Here is a 22,695-nt window from a genome sequence, read left to right on the forward strand (position 1 = left end):
GTGGAGTATCTGACATTTACCACCTTTGTGTGTGACTGCTTCAAGCTGAAAGAAGTTGAGTGAAGATCTTGAGCTTGTGTGGGCTGACGTACAGTCCTGTGCAAAAGACTTAGGCACATATATTTAGCTAGGGTGCCTAAGACTGTTGCACAGTACTGTAGTAGTTTTATGTATTACACCATTCAACTGCAAAAAAAATCATGACATATGTGAGTGATGATAAACCTGATTCTGATATGGGTCTCTATTGTGCACAGAGTGAGAAGGGGGCAATGAGAAGGGAATCGTGGTTTGAAAATGGGGAATGGAGAGGGGAGTGAGCAGGAAGCACCAGAAAGATATTCTGAAATGATCAATAAACCAATTATTTGGAATCAAATGACCTTGCCTGGGGTCTCAGGGCTGGGTATCTCTTGCACCTGTGCCAACCCCCACCCCTGACACTCCTTTTCTGCCACCTGTTCCATACTCCTCAAACAGCACTCGACCCTCACCACTCCCAACATTCTTCGTTCCCGGCAGATTTATAAACTCACTCTCTGCTTCATGTTGACAAATACACTATTGTGCAAAAGTCTTAGGCACCCTAGTTATATATATGTGCCCAAGGCTTCTGTGCAGTACTGGAGCTGGAACAGGTTTGATTGTTGGGGAACCCATGGGAGACCAGGGTACAAAAAAAACATTATGCATCATTATGTGCAGCTTGTTCCCAGCATTGCAAAGGGTGTGTTTGCCCAGGTTTCATGGAGCATAACACCTATGGCCACATGTCAATTTGGCAGCGGGCTGCACAAAAATGACTTCAGTACAAGGTGATGATAGATATGGTTGGATGCTTCCCCAGTCAATTTGAATCATTGGGCAGAATCCTCCAAGAGGATTACAACTTTGTCGTGGATTGGAGGCTTGTGTACCTCAATGACCTGGAGTGCTATGTTGGCTGGAGTCACGGTTCTTGGTAGGGTCCAACATGCTATAAAGGTCAAAGGGTAGAGGCCAAACTAAGGGTGGTCCATTGGCCCTCCAGGTTTGGGAGTTCAGATCAGGGCTAACAACCTTGATTGGTAAAACAAAATTATTACAGAAATAGCAAAGAAGAATTTTTTTGAGTAGCCAAGGACAGGCAGAGATGGAGGACTTTCATTGCTGCCCCAAATTCCAGCAGCATAAAGGGAGTAAGTAAGTAAGTATGGGACAGAATGCCTCATCTTCAGAACTTCCAAGTATGCATCAGACCTTGCTTGGCTGATGGTGGTCATACCCTTCAAGAAATTCCATTGCACATTGCTTTGAGATGGCTGCATCACAGATGAGTTTGTCATCCTTCTCCTGGAATGGTCACTAAGGAAGAAGGTCTGGAAAAAGAGGTGCAGTGGTCTTTATTGAAGTTCATCCCACCTAGCTGTGGAATGTAGAACTCTGCCTGTTCACAAGCACATATGCCGAGACAAGCATCAACTCTGCTGATGAAGCGTGACACCAGCTGGTGTGAGAGAACTTCACTACTCAGTGCACAAAACACAGTGAGATGTACCAAGCATTTACTGGACAGTCAATCTGGCATCTTTTCTCCACAAAGGCAACTGTTTGATAGGCTCCACTGGTGCTGGTAAGGATGCTGGGCAAAGCAAAGCTAGTAATTAGAGTCAGCTGTGGCAGAGCCTCATACATGATAACAACACAAAGCTGACATAGGAAGGTCCAGTTTTGCATCATTGCCAAAACGTTTTGTGGATATGGTATTAAACAGAAGAATTTGTGGCAGTATTTTGAAGAAGCGCATTCTTCCAATGCTCAGGCCAATATTTAATCTGATCATAATCACACTATGTGTTCATCGTGTGCTGTTTATCAGCACCATTCATTACAATACTGTATAGAGGACAGTCAACAGTAAGAGATTGGCTGCAAAGTACAATGGGATATCCTGCAAAGGACATTAAACATGCTATTTAAATGCAAATCTTCCTTACTTTCAATGGTGGCATATTGTTCCATCAGCTATTTTTGGTTTCCTTATTACTATACTCCCACCCCAGTCAGACAATTCCAAGCTGGGTACCCAAGTTAGATCCCAAACCACTTCCCACAAAAACAATCATGTAGAAAACTTTATCGAACCTTTCAATTATTTCAGTGAAGTTACGGTCTGCCTTGACAACCTGCCTCCAAGCATGACCATGGCTAAATGAAGAAGAGATCAGGCAGAACTGATTCCTAGTTAACATACTACTTTTGTTAATTAGGAATATAATTTTGCATGCTGTGTTAGAGATGAAAATTAGTCCCTCTTATTTTTACTGCCTCCTAACAATGCATCCTAATGACAAAGACTCTGACAGTATAATAATGGCTGTTCGTTTGCTTACTCTAACTACCTAACTCTTGGTCACGCAGCCTTTCTCTATATAATATTACCTACTAAACAGCATTTCTCTGCGTATAATACAGGAGCCTTTTAAAATGTCTGAGCTGTCTAATTAATGCCACTCCCTCACACATCACCTTTCAGCCAAAGCAAAGCCTTGAACCATAGATGCCTATTACAAAACAGATTCCTCACCCACTATGCCCAGGCATTACTTTATTCCTTCTCTTGGTATTTTGTCTATATATGACACCCCAACTGCAAAGGGTTAAAACCCAAACACTGCATTAATATTGTGAATTTCAGATGGTGACAAGGAGGCATACAGAAGTGAGATAGATCAGCTGGTTGAGTGGTGTTGTAACAACAACCTTGCACTCAACATCAGTAAGACCAAGGAATTGATGGTGGACTTCAGGAAGGGGAAGTCGAGGGAACACACACCAGTCCTCGAGATACCACAGGTAGAAAGGGTGAGCAGTTTCAAGTTCTTGGGCGTCCGCATCTCTGAGGATCGGAACATATTGATGGAATTATAAAGAAGGCATGACAGTGGCTGTATTTCATTAGGAGTTTGATGACGCTTGGTATGTTGCCAAAGACAATTGCAACTTTCTATAGATGTACCATGGGGGGCGTTCTAACTGGTTGCTTCACAATCTGGTATGGAGGGGCCAGTGCACAGGATCAGAAAAAGCTGCAGAAAGTTGTAAACTCAGCCAGTTCCATCATGGGCACTCGCCTTCCCAGCTCTGAGGACACTTCAAAAGGCAATGGCTCAAAAAGGCAGCATCCATCATTAAGGACCCCATCACCCAGGACATACCCTTTTCACATTGCTACCATCAAGGAGGAGTGAAACAAGCCTTAAGACACACACTTAACATTTAAGGAACAGCTTCTTCCCCACTGCCATCAGAATTCTGAGTGGACAATGAAACCCATTAACACTACCACCGTATTTTTCCCTCTCTCTTTGCACTACTTATTTAATATTTATACATATATTTTATATACATTTTAATTTATTGTTTTTATTATATTTTTCAATGTACCGCTGCTGCAAAACGAAAGAAGAATCATGACATTTGCCAGTGATATTTAACCTGATTCTGATATCAGCAGGAAAGGATGGTACTATTTCACCATTGGCTGACAAGCAACAACCACAGTGGAAGCACACTCTGGGCTGAAATCACAACACGTGGTTGCAGGCATGGACATGCACAAAATAAACAGGGTTTTCTTGCAAGTCTCAAGCAACTACTGTCAGCCTACCGTGCAAAAATCTATTGAAAGACTCCAACCATGAGTTTGATAGGACGTACAGGATATTCTCAGAGCTGGGAAGAATTAATCCTGACTTCATATGGGGATCTGTTGTGGAATTTTTCATGTAACAAGTATCCTAGTTGGGGAAAAGAAAGGTGAGAAATTGCATGGTTGTGAATTCTCATAAATGCAGTTTCTCAGTCAATATTGCCTCGCTGCCAATTCACATCGGTGCTTCTAAGGGGTGGTGAATTTGATCCCAGCATCGATCCCTGAATAATTTATACTTTCTGCTTGATTGTAGTTCTTTAAAATGTAAATGTGAGAAGCTCTTTAGGTTCTCTGGAGCACCAACTACCCCCACCTTTCTCCTGCCCATTGTAACTCATAGTGAGTCTATCTGGGAAGTCATGGGCATAGTGGCCCTGGTGCTTGGCACCAGGATCTTAAAGGGACCAGATGTTCTTCATTTCAAGAAATTAAATCCCAACAGTTTAACTTCCTGGCCAAAGGCCTCCTGTCATGGGCTACCTTTGTCCCTGTAAAGTCTTCTCTTTTTTTGTCTCTCAAGGCCAAGAATAGCTTGCCTTTATTCCAGTTCTGTGGGATTTGTGATGACAGATGAGACCAATGGGTGACTCACAGACTTCAACACAGGTGGAACAGGTAGAACCTGATGGGCCAATGGGTGCCTACACAGTCCTTCCATTGATTGATCTGATCACCGTGTACTCCTGTAAAGATCAAAGTTATTGGTGCATCCCCAGAAGTTCCTCCCATGATCTGCATAAACTTAGGCCAGGAACTCCCTTGGGCTGGTAAAAGAGCTACAACTTCCAATGGAGGTCTTGATGATTTACTTACAGTATTTTCCCTATCCTTGAAATTCTCTGGTCAGGGAGACAAGCTGAGTTTGGAATCTGATGCCAGGTTTGCAAATGGGTTGGGCAGCTCACCAGACCTGGCTACATGGTAAGAATCTAGATTTTACAGTGCTGGTACTAAAGGTGATTCACCTGTCCCTCCCAGTAGATTCGGAAGATTTTCAGAAGACAGAGTTGGTAATTTAAGGTGTCCATCATTAGTTGCCTAAGTCTCTGTAAGCGTACATTTTACTTATAGGTAGTCATGATCTTTTCTAGTGCTTTGCAATGAGTAGTGGATTTCATCCAACTGTAATCCCTCCCAGCTGTGAGGTTTCTGCTGCGATATGGGAAAGACCTATGTTGATGTGATGAATCCTGATTGTCCGGAGTCTCTTGCAGTGGGACAGCTTGGTAAAGGTTATGTTTAGCATAAGCCCCGATTTCTCATATGCCTCCATGAAGGAAACAAAATTGTTTGAAACGTGGCCTCTTAGTGTGCTCCTGCGCATCCATTGCCTTCATACTGTGTTCTGACAACTGACATTGGAGTGATCTTGGTCTTGGAGTGGAGACAACTAAAGTTGAACAGCTTCCTGATCATTCCGCAGATTATCTCTGAAGTAGCAGGGAATATACTGGAAGTGATGTGCTGCATTAACGCAAGCAAAATTGAGAAGAGTGTTAGTGCTTGACACCAGTCTGCCCTTGGACTGTTTCTATACTGAACATGTAGTGAAATATCATTATTTACACATCATTATGGAGTAGGCAGAGGATGGAAAGCAAATTTTAGAGGGCAGGCAATGATTCTTTTAGCACTTTTAGGCTTCTGGAGTTTAAAGCTTTCACAAGGTCAAAGTAGGTCAAATGCTGTGCAAGAATCTGCTCTCTGTATTTCTTTTGAATATCAATATTCATTATTTTCAAACTGATTTTGGAGATTTTGCCCATGGTGCTTTTTGATGGGTGTATACTGCAAGTCAGAGGGGTATGCTTTGATCAGGGACAAAATGTCATAACACAGACAGGTGGGAGACCCCACTACAATCACTGAATTTGGATGTCTCCCATCAGGAAGATAATGACAGTTGTGGTGTCTCTAAAATTCCCAGACATGTTCTCCACTTCCCAGCTCTGAGTGACAATGTCATGAACTAAGACCAAAAACTGCCTCTCTGCCATGATGGAGTGCTTCATTAGGTACTTCTGCGGATCCAGAGTCTTTGTTACTTATTTTATTTGCTGGATGATCTTCCCAACCTCTTGTCAGCCAGGAAAACCTAAACTGTAGTATATTATTAAGAAAGGCATCAAGTAGGCTTACATCAAAGATGGAGACTTAGTTCAGGAGATCTTCGAAGTGTTCCTTCCAGTGCATACCCTACCCATAATGAGATCTCCTCCATTCCAAATGGGAGGATACTTGGGCAGAAGGTGATAGAGGTTCAGCAACCAACTGCCAACTACAATATATATATATACCTTAGAGAGGAGGGTTAGCAACCACCTCAGGAGATGGCTGGGGCTGCCAAAGAGCCTGAGCAGCATCACACTCTTATGGGCACCACAACAAACTGCAACTGCCCTTCAAATCCTTGGAGGAAGAATTCAAGTTAACAAGAGCCAGAGAAGTGCTACGGTATAGGGACTCAAGTGACCAGAAGGTGGCTACAGCAGGGATCCAAGTAAGTACTGGCAGGAAGTGGAGGGCAGAGGAAGCTGTTCAGGAGGCACGACTACGCACCAGGGATTCTTGCCAGACGGAAGGAACATGCAGAAACACGGAGGCTCCTGAAGGAAAACAACATCAGATTTCAGACCCTGTATCGAGTTCGGCTGAAAGTCTTTTACGACGAAGGGACAAAAACTTACGCTACGGTGGAGGAGGCAACGTTGGACCTGGTGGACCGGAGACTACCTATTAAAGTTATCACCCAACCGGAGTCGCTACTGGAGAGGATTCGGCAGAAGTCGTGGCAGCTAGTGGGGCGAAGACGCTCCACACGAACCAGAGTGTCAAACTACAAGGAAAAGCTGCAAATATTCAGACGCGAATGTACAGAGAATACAGATTAATTAAGAGAAATGACTGAAAAGAGTAAATCGTACTTAAAGGTAAAATGAAAACTGGTAACTGAAAATAAACTAGGCGGAATAACTTGAATGATAGCAATATGGTCGAGACATAAATAGGAGAAAATTCTCTATGATTAATCAAACTGCTGAGGGCCCTCTAACACAGGGTGAAGATAGAGGTTATCCCTCTGAACTGAGGCGGGTCAGTGCTCAGGCATCACTGTGGGAAGTCGGGAAAAATTTTCAAATGTTATACGTTCAAAAATGTCTAGGGTGTGGTTATATATTTTGGTTTACTGTTGAGAAGGGATTGCTTACTGTTTGGTTAGAAAAGGAAATTTTTTTTTCTACTAGAGAAAAATGCAAATTGAATTGGTAAAAATAATTTCCTATAATGTTAATAGGGTTTTGAATCCAATTAAAAGAAATAAGATTATGTCTAAATTGAAAAAAGAGTGGGCACAAATAGTCTTCCTCCAGGAAACACATATGAGCCAATCTGAAGATGAAAAATTAAAAAGAATGGGCTTTAAGCATGTATATTATTCATCATATAAATTGAGCCACAAAAGAGGGGTAGCTACTTTAATATCAAGTACTCTTAATTATAAACATATTTCAGAGACTAAAGACAAAGATGGAAGATTTGTAAAAATTACAGGAAGAATAGAAGGTACAGAAATAACACTGCTGAATGTTTATGCTCCTCCAGGTAGTGAATGGTCATTTTATAGACACATTTTTGACCTAATGGTCAGTTCTCAAGGGGTAGTAATTTGTGGAGGGGATTTTAATATTAGATTAAATCCTATATTAGATTCTTCAAGAATAGTTACTCAGAATAAACCTCTGACTCGGAAAATGAATTTATTGATGGAGGAGTTGGGAATTATAGATGTGTGGAGGGAATTACATCCCACTAGTAAAGATTATACATATTACTCTTTCCCTCATTCAGTCTATTCAAGGATAGACTATTTCTTTATCTTTAATACAGATAGACTCAGGATAAAAAACTGTAATATTGCAACAATTGATCTGTCAGATCACAGCCCAGTCTCTATAACTCTAATCCTGGAAAGAAAAATGAGGAAAACACTATGGAGGCTAAACTCAAATATACTCAATAACCTGAAAGTAATGGAGAGATTAAGGGGAGAAATCAAAGAATACCCGGACTTTAATGACACGGGAGAAACATCACCAGTGATCTTATGGGATACATTGAAAGCTGTACTGAGAGGGAAAATTATTTCCATTACCACTCACATGAAAAAAATCAACGCACAAAAATTAGCAGACCTTCGAGGAAAATTAAAATAACTTCAAGTTGTAGATAGCAACAAAAGAAATTCAAATCTAAAACAGGAAATTAGGAAATTGCAAAGTGAAATTGACGATATTTATACACTGAAAACTCAAAGAAATTTTCTTTACCTGAGACAAAAGAATTATGAAGTAGGAGGTAAATCAGCTAGTTTACTAGCATATAAATTACGAAAACAACAAGCAGACAATACAATTCATAAAATAAAGAATCCAAAGACAAAGCTTGTGGAATAGGGAAAATTCAAGAGAGTTTTGAAACATATTATCGAGAGCTGTACTCCCAACCCCGGGCCCCCAATGAGCCCTATATAGACAGCTTATTGAATTCTTTATATCTAGCTAAACTTACAGAATTACAAAATGAAAGTCTATTAGAACCAGTAACTGCCAAAGAACTGAATGTGGCCATCTCTAGGTTAAAGGCTGGAAAGCCCCCGGGTTCAGATGGGTTTACCTCAGAGTGGTACAAATCCCTGAAGTCACAGTTAGCCCCATTACTACTTAACACCTTTAATTGGATCTTACAGAGAAGAGAAACTCCACCTTCCTGGAGAGAAGCGATTATTTCAGTTATTCCTAAAGAGGGTAAAGATAAATTAGAATGTGGCAATTATCGGCTAATTAGTGTTCTTAATTTAGATTACAAACTATTTACATCTATATTAGCAGACAGATTGGAAAAGCTCTTACCTGGCCTAATCCACTTAGACCAGACTGGATTTATTCAACAAAGACAAACACAGGACAACATAAGGAGAACTCTACACATATTAGAACAGGTTAATAAGAAGAGACAGAGACAATGGTAGTAGGATTAGATGCTGAGAAAGCTTTTGATTCGGTTAATTGGGCATTCCTATACAGAGTGTTAGGAAGATTCGGCTTTCAAGAAAAATTTATTAAAGTAATCCAGACTCTATATGACAGCCCTACAGCTCGAATTAAGATAAATGGGGACCTCTCTGACTCCTTTATTTTAGAGAGAGGCACTAGACAGGGATGCCCAATTTCTCCTCTCCTTTTTGCGCTATATATTGAACTGCTTGCCCAACTAATAAGACAGAGCGAAATCGTAAGAGGTATCAAGGTGGCAGGGATTGAACAGAAAGTGGCGTTATTCGCAGATGATGTCTTAGTCTATCTGAGTGAATCAGAAAAATCATTTATAGGATTGTTTACATTGTTGGATGTGTTGGATAACTTTGGGAAAATATCAGGTTATAAAATAAATGTAAAGAAAATGCAGGTTATGTCCCTAAATTATACACCATCCAAAAAATTGCAGGATACATATGATCTTAAGTGGGAAGCTAAATCATTAAAATATTTAGGAATAACCCTGCCAAAGGATCTTTCAACGCTGTCACAAGTAAATTATTGGCCATTAATCTCAGAGATAAAAGCAGATATGCATAGATGGAATCTTATCCCCTTTTTAAGTTTAAATTCAAGGATAAATACTATAAAAATGAATATTCTTCCTCAATTACTGTATCTTTTCCGTACTTTGCCTGTGGAGGTGGATGATAATCAATTCAGGGAATGGGACAAATGGATTTCTCGCTTCATTTGACAAGGAAAGAAACCTAGAATTCGATATAACACCTTACAATTAGGGAAGGAAGAAGGAGGTATGGTTCTTCCTTGCCTGAGAAATTATTTTTATGCCTCACAGATAACCCTTCTGTTATATTGGTGTAATAGGGAATATAAGGCTAGATGGAAGGAAATAGAATTTGGATTGGTTAACAGTTTTCCTCTACAGGCCTCAATAGCTGACAAAGGCTTAATGGCCCAATTGGAAAAATTTAAAAACAGTTGGATTAAAAATATGGCAGAAGGTGGTTAATTCATGTGGAATTAATAACATGCTAAAACTCTTCAGATGGTGTGCATATGATACCGAATTCCTTCCCAACAGAGGAGATAAAAGATTTGAATTATGGATAAAGAAAGGTCTTACAACCTACCTCTCATTTATACATAAAAGAGTATTACAAAGTTTCCAAATCCTGCAGGACAAACATGGCCTAGAACACAATGACTTTTTTAGGTACCTTCAAGTACGAAATTATGTTAACCAGAGTTGTAGATATACAGACCTATCAACAGTAGAATTAGAATTTTTCAAGATTCTTAATTCGGCTTGCGGTTCAATACTTAGTAAATCAGTTTCTCGATTATATAATGCACTCTCCCATGCTAAAAATGTAAACACATTGTATATTAAAGAGAAGTGGGAGAAAGAAGCGGGGTTGGTACTTTCAGAGGAGGCTTGGGGGAAAATATGCAGCTTTCAGTAGTCTTCGACTAATTCTTTGACTTGGAGAGAACATTGTTGGAAAAATATTATAAGATACTTTAAGACCCCATATCAGGAAAAATATAAAGATACAAATGTGACGTGTTGGAGAAAGTGCGGCTCCAAGAAGGCAAATCGTTTCCATATTTTCTGGGATTGTCCTAAATTAAGTCTATATTGGGAAGGTATTTATAGAACATTAGTTAAGGTATTTAGGACCCAGATACCTCTGAACTTTGAGACGCTCTATTTGGGGCATGTATTGTTTCTTGAACAGAAGGAAGACATAAAGTTGCTGCAGGCCCTTTTAGCGGCAAGTAAGAAATCAATCACTAGAAAGTGGCTAAATCCAATACCACCTACATTAGAAGATTGGCACGAAATTATCTTGGAAATATTTAAAATGGAAAAGTTGACTTACTCCCTGAGAATTCAAAAAGAAAAATTTTATCAAATCTGGAATAAATGGATTGAATATATAACCCCAATGCGAGCAGACTTTAGATGAATCTCCTAATGATTTATACTGCTCTTCTCATCAACTCAGTAATATTGCTAATGTAAGCACCCCTAGTCTAAATGTTTACTGTTTTTGTCTTTTTTTTGTTTGGAAAATAGAGAATTAATACAAGTAAAGGAAAAGATTTGGGTAAGGGATAAAAAATGATAAAATTAAGTAAATAAGTACATAGGGATCAGATAATTATGTTTGGGGGCAGGAGCAAGCATGAACAAGTTAGGATATAAACACCTATAATGGTTGTTACATAGGCTTACACACAACATTTTGAACCAGAAGAAGTGATCCAGAAGAGATGTATGGAAACTATTACTAATCCACTATCATTACTACTTCCCTTAACAATTAACACCATTTCTTGGCCTAATAGATTAGAATTTCTACTGTGCATAATTATCTATTTAAGTGTCTAATTTCTTTTTATATCATCTCAATGTGTACCTAAGAATGTATAAATAATTATAGTTTTATACATAAAAAAATGGAAAAGGTTATACATGTGAAAAAGTACATGATGCTTGTGAATTCCTTATCCAAATAAAAAATAAAATTAAAAAAAAAATCAATTATGTGTTTGGAATTTTGTATCCTTGGAGGTATATTGGCACAGTAAATATATTATAAGCTTAAGATGGATGGAATCAAAGTGCCTCACTGGAATCATTGAACAAATGCCCCATTCCTTCAAACTCTACTTAGGAAGATGCACTCTCACCAATAAGTTATAGCTAACTATGGGCCTGTCTGATGGATTTTACATGCAAGGAGCCATCGGAGCACCTTCTTAGTGACGTGCTTTGGTTAAGAGAAAAAACACAGTTATTTTATCTTGTTATTTAAAGTTTAAGAAGACATAAGATCAACAAGGAAGGTCATTACTGTGCTAGAAGAGTACCTTCCATAAAATACTTGACACTGCACGAAAGATAACGTTTCAGATTTATTTCAAAATTGTTATAATCTCCAAGAGCTCTCTAACTAAATAAATGAAATTGGAAAGCTTTCTTAAAAAGACATTAATGCCTTTTTTTCTAGGCTTAACAATATCCCCTAGTCATTGTTACATGCATATTTAGTATGTACTGTATATCCTGAGGTACAAAATAATATATAAATGTAATTTACTCTTAGAAATTCAGACAAGCTACATTTATTTTCCAGAGTTGCGCATCTGAAAAATTTTATTTTGAGAGCAAGATATGTTTGTGGAAATTTATCCAGCTCTATAAATGTGACCAAGATGCAAAACATGCTTACGTGGTTGATGTTTCCATATCTGTCATAGTTGAGATAAGTCAGTCTTTTGCCTGGGGCATCGTTCCTTTGAGTAATGCCCCTGTTATTCCAAAGAACACCAGCTACTGGGCATTCCCATGCTTTCATTGTCGTGCTTAATCTATCAAAGAATGTCTCCAGGATCACAGAACACAACCTGTGAAGGTTGCTTTCAGCATTTGAAAAAATTCCCATGCACCCCTTAAACTCTGCACAACTCTTAAGGTCATAATTTCCTGAGCAAGTGCCCCACCTCCAGATTTCCAGGTGCTCTACAGATCTCTGGACTTAATATACTCAGAATGACCTGGATGGTAGAATGTCTGGGCACTACTCCACCCACAAGCTCCAAAGTTCTGGTATCTGTATGTAAGCACTAATCTCGGGAGATGGCTCCCACATCATGTCCAGGTCTCTTACCCACCCAATCCCCAAGGCCCAGGTCTTCTGATTTGTTGCACCAAGCCTCAGTCTCCAGGCATTCTCCCATCTTATCCCAATTAATTCTATCTCTCCTCTCGCAAACTCACTACCTATTTGCTTCCATTAAGGTAATCTCTGCACACCCTCCCCCCCACCAAGACCCCATTTACTGACCTTCTCTCCCCAATGGACTGCTGCTAGACCCAGTCAGGACACTGAATTTTACTTCATGAACTGCAGAGTTCTCAAAGAAAGAGCATGCATGGCTTAACCCTCGAGCTCTACCTGACAGCAGTTCGCTGGTTGCTGTGTAGCCTTGGTATCCGCTAACATTCCATCAAAGGAGCCAATCAATTACTACCCATTAGTTTGCTCAGAAGGCTTTGCACTTCATATTGAGTTGTTTCTGAAGTCCTCAGTTTTTGACAACTATTCCACAAGTTGATTACACAGGACTTATTTTTGATGTTTGAGACGTGTCCTTCAGCTTTTCCTAGAATCTCAAAATTCTACTCTTTTAAGGCAACTGTCAGACAGAACAACCTGCAATTATATTTAGTTTCACTGCATCCCTGAAACATGGCCCAGTAGTTCTTCTGCAATGAATTGTGATTTCCAGTGCAGTGAGTGTTGATGTGTTATCAAATATTATCAACCACTCATATCAAACAATAAAGACTAACTGGATCACTGAACAGTTAATCTGAAATCATTAAGGTTTGTCTGGCATCACCATCTCCAAAGATATACAGCATGTAGAATTATTCCACAACAAATTGACATGAATAAAGTGACTTTTAACCAGGTAGAAAACAGCTAAAACTTCTCAAACTGGTCAAACACCTGACAATTTTTAATACTTTTTTTCTATTTTCCTCCAAAAGCAATCCTAAGTTGCTTCCTCGTGTAACACTTGACTTCACAATAGATGTGTCACAGAAACTGAGCTGAATGGAACCTGAGACTTGTTTTATTTGATAGTACAGATTTACGTTAATCTTCTGTGACTTTCATTTCTGATTCAGACTGAACACAAAAAAAAACATAGCATTGTGATTCCAAAATCAAAATGGAGGAGTATTTGTTAATACATAGAATCTGTCCTTAAATCCCTGACTTTCAAAAGATCATAACTTTGAAATGAAAAATCTCAACTGGAAGGAAAAAGAGGGTCCTGTGCTTAGAACAAGCACAGGAACACAAGAAAACAGGAGCAAGAGCAGGTCACCTCGCTCCTCAAGCCTGCCACACATTCAGTATGATTGGGCTGATCTATCTCAAGGCTCAACTCCAATTCTCAGCTAAATCCCTGATCTTTCAAGAAGTTATCTGCCTCCTCTTTAAATACTTCAAGTCAGGTTGCACTTGGAATACTGTGTGAGAGTTTTGGTTACCTTGTAGGGAGGATGTGGTTAAACTGGAAAGAGTGCATAAAAGATTTACAAGAATTTTGCCAGAATTAGAGGGTCTGGTTTATCGAGAGAGGTTGTCCAGGTTAGGTCTTTATTCCTTGGAACATAGCAGAATGAAGAACGACCTTGTAGGAATGTTTGAGATTATGAGAGTCTTTGATAAAATGGACAGTGAACATTTTTTCCCCAGGCGGGGAAGTACAAAACTAAAGGGAATAGATTTAGAGTTAGGGAGGAAAGATTTAATAAAAGACCTGAGGGACAACTTTTCCATGCAGAGCGTGGTGAGTACTTGGAATGAGTTGCCAGAAGAAGTTGCTGAGGCAGGTAGAGTAGCATCATTTGAGGAGCAATTGGATAGCTACATGCAGGAGTGGTGTGACGGGGTCCTGAATTATCCCTATGATCTGTGCTTTTAAAAGAGAGAGAAAGGGTTGTTCAACACAAGCACCTTGTTATTAAGAGAGAGAAGGGCGAAGATTGCTCACAGTTTGTTTGGAATTTCTGCGAGGACACTGGCAACTTCTAAGTTCCTACAGAGAGAGAAGGGAGGAGCAACTTGATGGACAGCTGGTGTTCAGCACAACAGTATTTAAACCAGCGTAATTGCCTGTTTCACAGGACACGCAGACACATTAAGGTGTGGTGAAGTTACCACTATCCTGTTCAGGTGCCCACGAATGTGGGACTGAGGATCGATTCTGAGGGATAGATCTGTGATTGTTAGTGCGTGAAAGAGCGCCCCTGTGGAGTCTACCAGTGTATCTAACCTTTGTCTGGGTTGGTAAACTATCACTTGAAGACGGGGCTCTTAAGTTGGTCAAGTTTGGCTAACTTGGAAGTTTCGGAAGACAACGGGAAGATCGACAGCATCAGCTCATCTGGAGAACTAAATATCTCTCTCTCTCTCTCCATCAGTAATCAATTCAATACCACAAACTGAACTGAACTTTACTCATCATCGTAAGACTGTATCCATTTACCCCTAGATTTGAAGAAGTTTGGTTTTTCTGTTTCCACACTTTTTCCACAAGTATTTTCCATTTCTGTTGGTTCTTTAACCCGTCACGGGGTACGAGACAAATTTGGGGGCTTGTCCGGGTTTCTAAAAATTGTTTGGGGGCTTGTTTGAATTGATTGGGGGAAAATACCTTTTTTATTTGGTTGTGTGAAAACACAGCAGAAATGGATGTTGATAAATTTCTGGAAGTGCCAACCTCTGAGGCACTAGAGGTTGCCAGAAGGTTCGAGTTGTTGAGTATTGCTAAGAAGTTGAAACTTACTGAGGTGAAATCGACCATGAGGGGGTCGCAGATGCAGAGGATAATAGCGGAGTATTATGTTTCTAAGGATGTGTTTAAAGTGGAGGAGTTGGAGTTGTTTCCTGAAAATAAACCTAGCGGGTTTGATCACCAGTATCAGATGGAAAGATTAAGGATCGAGGCTGAGGAGAAGTGAAGACAGCAACAGCTCGAGTTTAAGCTGTGAGTAAAACACCTCGAGGCTGAGGAGGCAGACAAGCAGAAGCGGTCTGAGCTGGGAAAGATAGAGAAATTGCAGCAACGATGTTTAGTGTTAGACCCTACTGATTTTTACAGCTTGGAAGAGCTGGTTTTGATTGAAAAATTTAAAAGTTGTGTTCCTCATGATGTAAGGGCATACCTAGATGAAAAGGATGCCACCACCCTGCGGGGGTCTGCTAAGACAGCAGACGAGTTTGTTTTAACCCACGAGGTTGAGTTTACTCCAGATGAGAATTTCTCAGAGAGTAGCTGGGAGGTTCAGGGTGACCTTGAATTTGAAACTGGGACAAGTGATGGAAGGCCAGAAGAGGCAGCTGTCCCGATTGCTTGTGTTCAGGTTGTTGAAGTACCTGTGGATCCACAGGGTACTGAACCTTGTGTTGAAGCTCAGTTAAGGTCTAAGGAGTCTGACTCGGTTGAAAAAGACTGCAGTCTTTTTGTGTCAGATGTTCAGTGAATAAGGGGTTAACCTTGGTACCAGTGGAAATTGAGGATTCTCAGTCACTTGTATTAGACAGTGTTCTGAAAGTTAATGATGAGATGAAAATTGGTGAGGTAAATTTACTGAAGATATTGAGGAAAGTGTTGTTTCTGGACTTTTGAATAAAGTATTTGTGAAGTTTGGATTGGTTTCATGACCTTTGATCCTACTGGTAGGACAAGGGCCTATTTAAGATGTATGTGCCACTCTGTTGAATTTTGTTTTAACATCAGGTTGTAAGCACCTCCAAGGATATGAGGTTGCTTTTCACAATGGTGTTGTGGAGAAGAAAGATTGTTTTGGTTTTGAGAGGCTGTTTAAAGAGGTTACTCTGGAGACAAATCGAGATAAAGGTTGTAGGAATAAAATAAATGGATTGTTTGGCATTTTTCACAATAGACACATGGTTTTTGTAAGTCTGGTGATAGTACTGAGTTTAGTAAACATTGGAAGGAGGTTAACACCAATCCAAGGTAATGTTGATCCAACAGTTCAGCTAACGAGCAAAGCTACTGCTAATGATCCATACAGAAAATCTACTGAGGCCCATGATAGCAAAACCAGGGGTTTAAATCATGATGATTTGTCACAGACTTCTCTACCTTCCATGTTACAACAGGATTTGGAGAGTAAGGTTGATGAGAAAGGCTTGTCCTTATCTCGGAATGTCATGGTCCGGTCCGTGAAGTCCATATTCCGGTTCACGGTCCGGTCCATCGACCCTTGCTCCAGGTTTTCCTATTTACCCTGTTTCTGTTCTTGTTGAGCTAACTGAGGCAGCTGATGATGCTCATTGGGGCTGGCTGCATAAATACCTTCAGAGACCCAGGCATGGCTGCTGGATTGTTCTTGTCCTTACTCCTTGTATCCCTTCTCCTGCCTTCTGTTTCCTGGCCTGTAGTCCTGCCTTGTCTTGCTGGTAACTCTCGCCTCTCCTGAAGTTCTTGTCTTGCCTTGCCTTGCCTGAAGCCTTGCCTTGTCTTGCTGGTAACTCTCACCTCGTCTCACCTGCAGTCTTGTCCTGGAGCCACCCTGTACCTAGCTCCTTTCCTGTCCCTTGCCTCTACCCAGGTAAGTCAGGCCGTCTTGCTGTTACCTGGGGTTGGTTCTGTCCCTTCCTGTCCCTTGCCTCTGTCGGGTGGTGATCCGCGCCCTGCCCAGGAGGAGCCTGCCAAGCCTCGCCTCAAGTCTCCTGTCTCCAGCCTCCAACCTTGCCTCGCCTCAAGTCTCATAGATAGATAGATAGATAGATAGATATACTTTATTAATCCCGAGGGAAATTTGGTTTCGTTATAGCCGCACCAACCAAGAATAGAGCGTAGACATAGCAATACAAAAAAACCCAACAATCAAACACAAAAATACAAACTATGCCAGATGGAAAATAAGTCCAGGACCAGTCTATTGGCTCAGGGTGTCTGACCCTCCATGGGAGGAGCTGCACATTCGATGGCCACAGGCAGGAACGACCTCCCCTGCCGCCAAGTGTTGTATCACGGTGGAATATGGCCGAAGTCCAACAGTAAAAAGTTCAATATCCAGTCTGCAGACACGTTCCTTGATCGTAATATACCCTGGATTGCACCATCCGTTGTTGGCTAGAACAGTAAGCACCCAACTCCTTCACGCTTACCGCTCTCAGTGCACTTCCGGTCAGCTGGAACGGTATTACCCACCGAACTCCTCTTCTCCAAAAGTCTCTGTTGTCTCGACCTGGTCCTCTTTCCTCGGCTTTGTGATCCCCCTCTGTGTGTTTTCCGCTGGATTTCAGCAGGGGTGTCCGCCGCTCTGTTCGCTAAGCCGGCCGGTATTTCCTGGTCCGTGGGATACACAATGCGACCTTGCTCCTGTCCCACATGTCGGGATGTAACCATTTCCAGCGCTAAAGAAAACCCAAATAAAACTCTGTCTACCAGCACGTTAGAGAGGGAGCAGCTTTGACGTGTTACCGTGTAAAAAAAAATACAAAAAATAACGTAAATTAAAAAGTAAGAAGAAGGAAGTAAGAATAAATCAGAAAGGCTGTACCAGGCTGCATGCACAACCAGCGCATGCGCACTCCAGCCTCCTGCCAAGCCTCGCCTCGTTTCCTGCCTAGCCTCAAGCCTGAAGATTCCAGCCTCGTCCTGCCTGCCTGCCAAGCCTCGTCCTTGCCTGGTTCTGGGGTACGAGCCAGAGGCAAGACCCAGGTACTGGGTCCTTGTCCAGTCTCTGGCTCGGAGTCCATCCTACCTCCTGCCAAGCCTTGCCTATAGCCTCAAGCCTGAAGACTCCGGCCTCTAGCCTCTAGCCTCTTGCCAAGCCAAGCCAAGTTTCTAGCCTCTAGCCTCAAGCCTGAAGACTCCAGCCTCCTGCCTCCTGCCAAGCCTCACCTCTAGCCTCAAGCCTGAGGATTCCAGCCTCATCCTGCCTGCCTGCCAAGACTCGTCCTTGCCTAGTTCTGGGGTCCGAGCCAGAGGCAAGACCAAGGTACTGGGTTCTTGTCCAGTCTCTGGCTCGGCGTCCAAGCCCGCGTTCCTAGCTGTCTTTTCCAGTCCTGTTCCAGGTTCCTGGTTTTCCTGTCCATGTCCTTGCCATCGCCCTGTATCCTAGTCCTGTCCCTTGTCCTTCAGTGTCTGTGTCTTGCACTTGGGTCCGTTCCCAGCCACCCCGCCTTATGACAAGGAAGGAATTTATAGAGGAACAAAATAAAGATCCTGAAATTGTGGCCATGTTAAAGGAGACAGCTCTCACAGAAGAGGACGTTCAGGAAGAATCAGTAGGATATTATCTGAAAGGTGGGGTGCTAATGAAGGACCCTCACCCTAACCCTAACCCTACTGTGCTTGCAAGTGAGAATTGGGCCATTGAACATCAAGTAGTGGTTCCAAAAGTTTACAGGGCTGAAATTTTAAACATGGCTCACAGTATGCCTTTAGGTGGACATTTTGGAGTGAGAAAGACAGTGAACAGGATTACGAAAGATTTCTACTGACCTAATTTAAGAAAGGATGTTGTGAATTTTTGCCGGATTCGCCATACCTGCCAGGTTGTGGGGAAACCTAATCAGGTTATTCAAGTAGCACCACTTAAACTGATACCTGCTTTTGGTGAACCATTTTCCTAGGATCATAGAGGATTGTGTTGGCCCATTGCCAAAGACTGCAGCTTGTTATCAGTACTTGTTAACAATTATGTGTGCTGCATCTAGGTTCCCTGAAACTGTGCCTCCCGGAAACATCCAGGCCAAGACTGTGTTAAAAGCACTCATCAAGTTTTCCACACTGGTAGGCCTGCCCAAAGAAATTCAATTTGTCCAGTGTAGTAACTTTACTTTGAGAACATTCCAGGGGATAGTTGGAGAATTGGGAGCTAAGCACGTTGTGACATCTGCATATCACACAGAGTCTGAGGGAGCCTTGGAATGGTTCAACTCCACTGTTAAGACCATGATTAAAACGTATTGTCTGGAAAGTTGAAAAAACTGGGATGAAGGGGGTTCCCCTACTCTTATTTGCTGTTTGGCATTCAGTTCAAGAAACACTGGAGTGTAGTCTGTTTGACCTTTGAACTTGCTCAGAGAACAGTGGTCTGATCTGAAAATATACGTCAGTGTGCTAGGTTATGTTTTGAAATTCAAAAATGCTTAACAAGATTTGTGTCCTTGCAAAGCAGAGTTTGCAGAATGTTCAAATTAAAATGGAACATTGGTTTGATAGGATAGCACTTGTGGGTACTGTTATGAAAACAAATGGAGTCGTGAAGACTGGTAATCAGATACCAGATAGTTTTAACAAGCTGAATATACAAACTTAGTATCAACAAGATTTAAGAATTCCATTGTTTTGAAAAATATTACTGACAAGATCCATCAGTTGGAGCCTATACAGCAAAATCAATTGAAAGAATTAATTAGCAAGTATAAAGATTTATTCTCTGACATTCCAAGATGGAGCACAGCTGCAGGGCATGACATCATTGCAGGCTCAATAAAGCCGATCAAAGAGCATCCTTACAGAACGAATTTAGAGGAAAGTAAAATGGTTGAGCAAGAAATTGGAAACAAGAAAGAACAAGGAAAGAGAGTGGATGACTGTACTGACAGAGTGGGAAAGCCTAAATACCTTACAAAGAATGACCTGTTAAAAGGATATTGGTGTGTTCCTTTGGCAGAGAGGGCCAAAGAAATATTTACATTTGTGACACCATCTGGACTGTATGAGTACAATGTTTTACCCTTCGAGATGAAAAATGCTCCAGGGACATTTCAAAGAATGATTAATTCTGTAATTAGAGGTTTAGAAAACACAGAGGCTTATATTGATGATTTAGTGGTCTGGAATGACACATGGGAAGAGCATACTGCCGCAGTAGAAGAACTATTTGACAGACTTTCCAAGGCCAATCTTACCGTGAACCTTGATAAGAGTGAGTTTGGACATATCTGGGCTATGTAGTAGGCCAGGGCCAACTGGCTCCGTACAGGCCAAGGTTCAAGCTATTGCTGAGTTTCCTGTTCCGACAGGCAAGAAAGCTTTAAGGAGGTTGTTGGGAATGGTTGGGTATTATCGTAAGTTATGTAAGAACTTCAGGGACATCGCTCTCCCCCTAACGAAACTCCTAGGGAAGAGTGAAAGATTTGTATGGAGTGACCTTTGGCAGGAGGCATTTGAACGCCTGAAAACTGTCCTGTGTTATCATCCTGTGCTCAAAACACCTGATTTTAATGAACCATTTTCGATCGCGACAGACGCTAGTGACGAAGCTGCTGGGGCAGTACTGTTACAGAAGGGTGTGGATGACATTGAACACCCAACAGCTTACTTCTCAAAGAAATTTAATGTGCACCAGAAAATTATTCCACTGTTGAAAAGGAGTTGCTATCACTTATTTTGGCTTTACAACATTTTGAAGTCTATGTTTGTTTTGCCCAGAAACCACTTGTGGTTTACACGGACCATAATCTATTGGTGTTTCTAAATAAGATGAAAGATAAGAATAGAAGGTTATTAAACTGGAGTCTGATCTTGCAAGAATATGACTTAAAAATAAAACATGTGAAAGGCACTGACAACATTATAGCTGATTGTTTATCTAGGTGTTAAGTTAGAAATTGTACACATTTTGCTCTATTATCTGATGATCATACATGTATTGTTTCAAACTTTGTAATTTACAGTTAAACTAAAAATTTTGATACATCAAAATTTTTCCTCAAAGGAAAGGGCTGTGATGGGGTCCTGAATTATCCCTATGATCTGTGCTTTTACAAAGAGAGAGAAAGAGTTGTTCAACACAAGCACCTTGTTATTAAGAGAGAGAGGGGCGAAGACTGCTCACAGTTTGTTTGGAATTTCTGCAAAAGGACACTGGCAGCTTCTGAGTTCCTACAGAGAGAGAAGGGAGGAGCTACTTGATGGACAGCTGGTGTTCAGCACAACAGTATTCAAACCAGTGTAATTCCTTGTTTCACAGGACACGCAGACACATTAAGGTGTGGTGAAGTTACCACTATCCTGTTCAGGTGCCCACGAGTGTGGGACTGAGGATCGATTCTGAGGGATCGATCTGTGATTGTTAGTGCGTGAAAGAGCGCCCCTGTGGAGTCTACTAGTGTATCCAACCTTTGTCTGGGTTGGTAAACTATCACTTGAAGACAGGGCTCTTAAGTTGGTCAAGTTTGGCTAACTTGGAAGTTTTGGAAGACAACGGGAAGATCGATGGCATCAGCTCATCTGAAGAACTAAATATCCCTCTCTCTCCATCACTACTCAATTCAATACAACGAGCTGAACTGAACTTTACTCATCATTGTAAGACTGTATCCATTTACTCCTAGATTTGAAGAAGCTTGGGGTTTTTCTATTTACACACACACACACATATATATATAAAATCATTGCTAACCTATTTGATTTATCTACATTTATATTTTTATATTACTGTATTGCATAGTTACTAATAAATACCATTAGTTAATAACAATACCAGATTCCAAAGTGTTTTCCATTTCTGCTGGTTCTTTAACCTGTCACGGGGTACGTGACAGTGGGCTTAAACTTTAAGCCTTGAAGATGCATGGGCTGAATGCAGGAAAATGAGACTAGGTGAGCGGGCACTCAAATTAATATGGACTCGTTGGGCCAGAGGACCTGTACATTACTGTCTTGGTCCACGACTCAAAGACAGTACTCATCAATATTCTATGCAATAGTAAAAAGAAAACAGAGAAACAGTTACTTATTGCCTCAACATGCAAAGCACAGGAGCAACTCAGTGGGCCCAGCAGTCTCTATGGAGGGGAATGGATAGTCAACATTTTGGGTCAAGATCATTCTTCTGGACTGGAGGAACTCAGTGGGTGATCTGTGGAGAGAAATGAACACTCCAGATGAAGGGTCTTGATCTGAAAATTTAACCATCCTTTTCTCTCCATAGTCATAGTCACCATAGTCATTTAATCCCTGTTCTCTTTCCAGAATAAAATTGTACAGGACAAGCTCTCAAAATTAACCTTGCCCATCAACTCAATCACAAGATAATTCTGTAAATATGGTTTTCATAAATAATGGCAGGTGCTGACTCAACAACGTTTTGGTTTATATGCATAAATCATAATAAGTTATTTATTGTATATTAGATCCACTCTAGGCCTACTTTGAGAATCACTGGAATTCATGGGCTGAAATGGTTTGGAGTAGAAATTCAAGGTGATGGGTTCCATTCCAATTTTCCTCATCACTACATTTTGAAACTTATTAGGTATCAGACACATCAATAGAAATGTTAACTGTGTAAGATAATCCTGTATCGATAATAAACACAAAATAATAATCATTCATCTGAGGTCAGCTACCATATTATGT

The 22,695-nt window shown here is 40.9% G+C and overlaps 1 protein-coding gene across 1 annotated transcript in view; it reads right to left on the reverse strand.

Moving 5' to 3' along the window:
- The window catches only part of astn1 (astrotactin 1), a 2,838,691-nt gene that overhangs the window by 407,901 nt on the left and 2,408,095 nt on the right, over positions 1–22,695 (reverse strand). The window lies entirely within an intron of this gene.

Source organism: Mobula hypostoma, chromosome 12, assembly GCF_963921235.1.
Source record: "Mobula hypostoma chromosome 12, sMobHyp1.1, whole genome shotgun sequence".
Lineage (NCBI taxonomy): Eukaryota > Metazoa > Chordata > Chondrichthyes > Myliobatiformes > Myliobatidae > Mobula > Mobula hypostoma.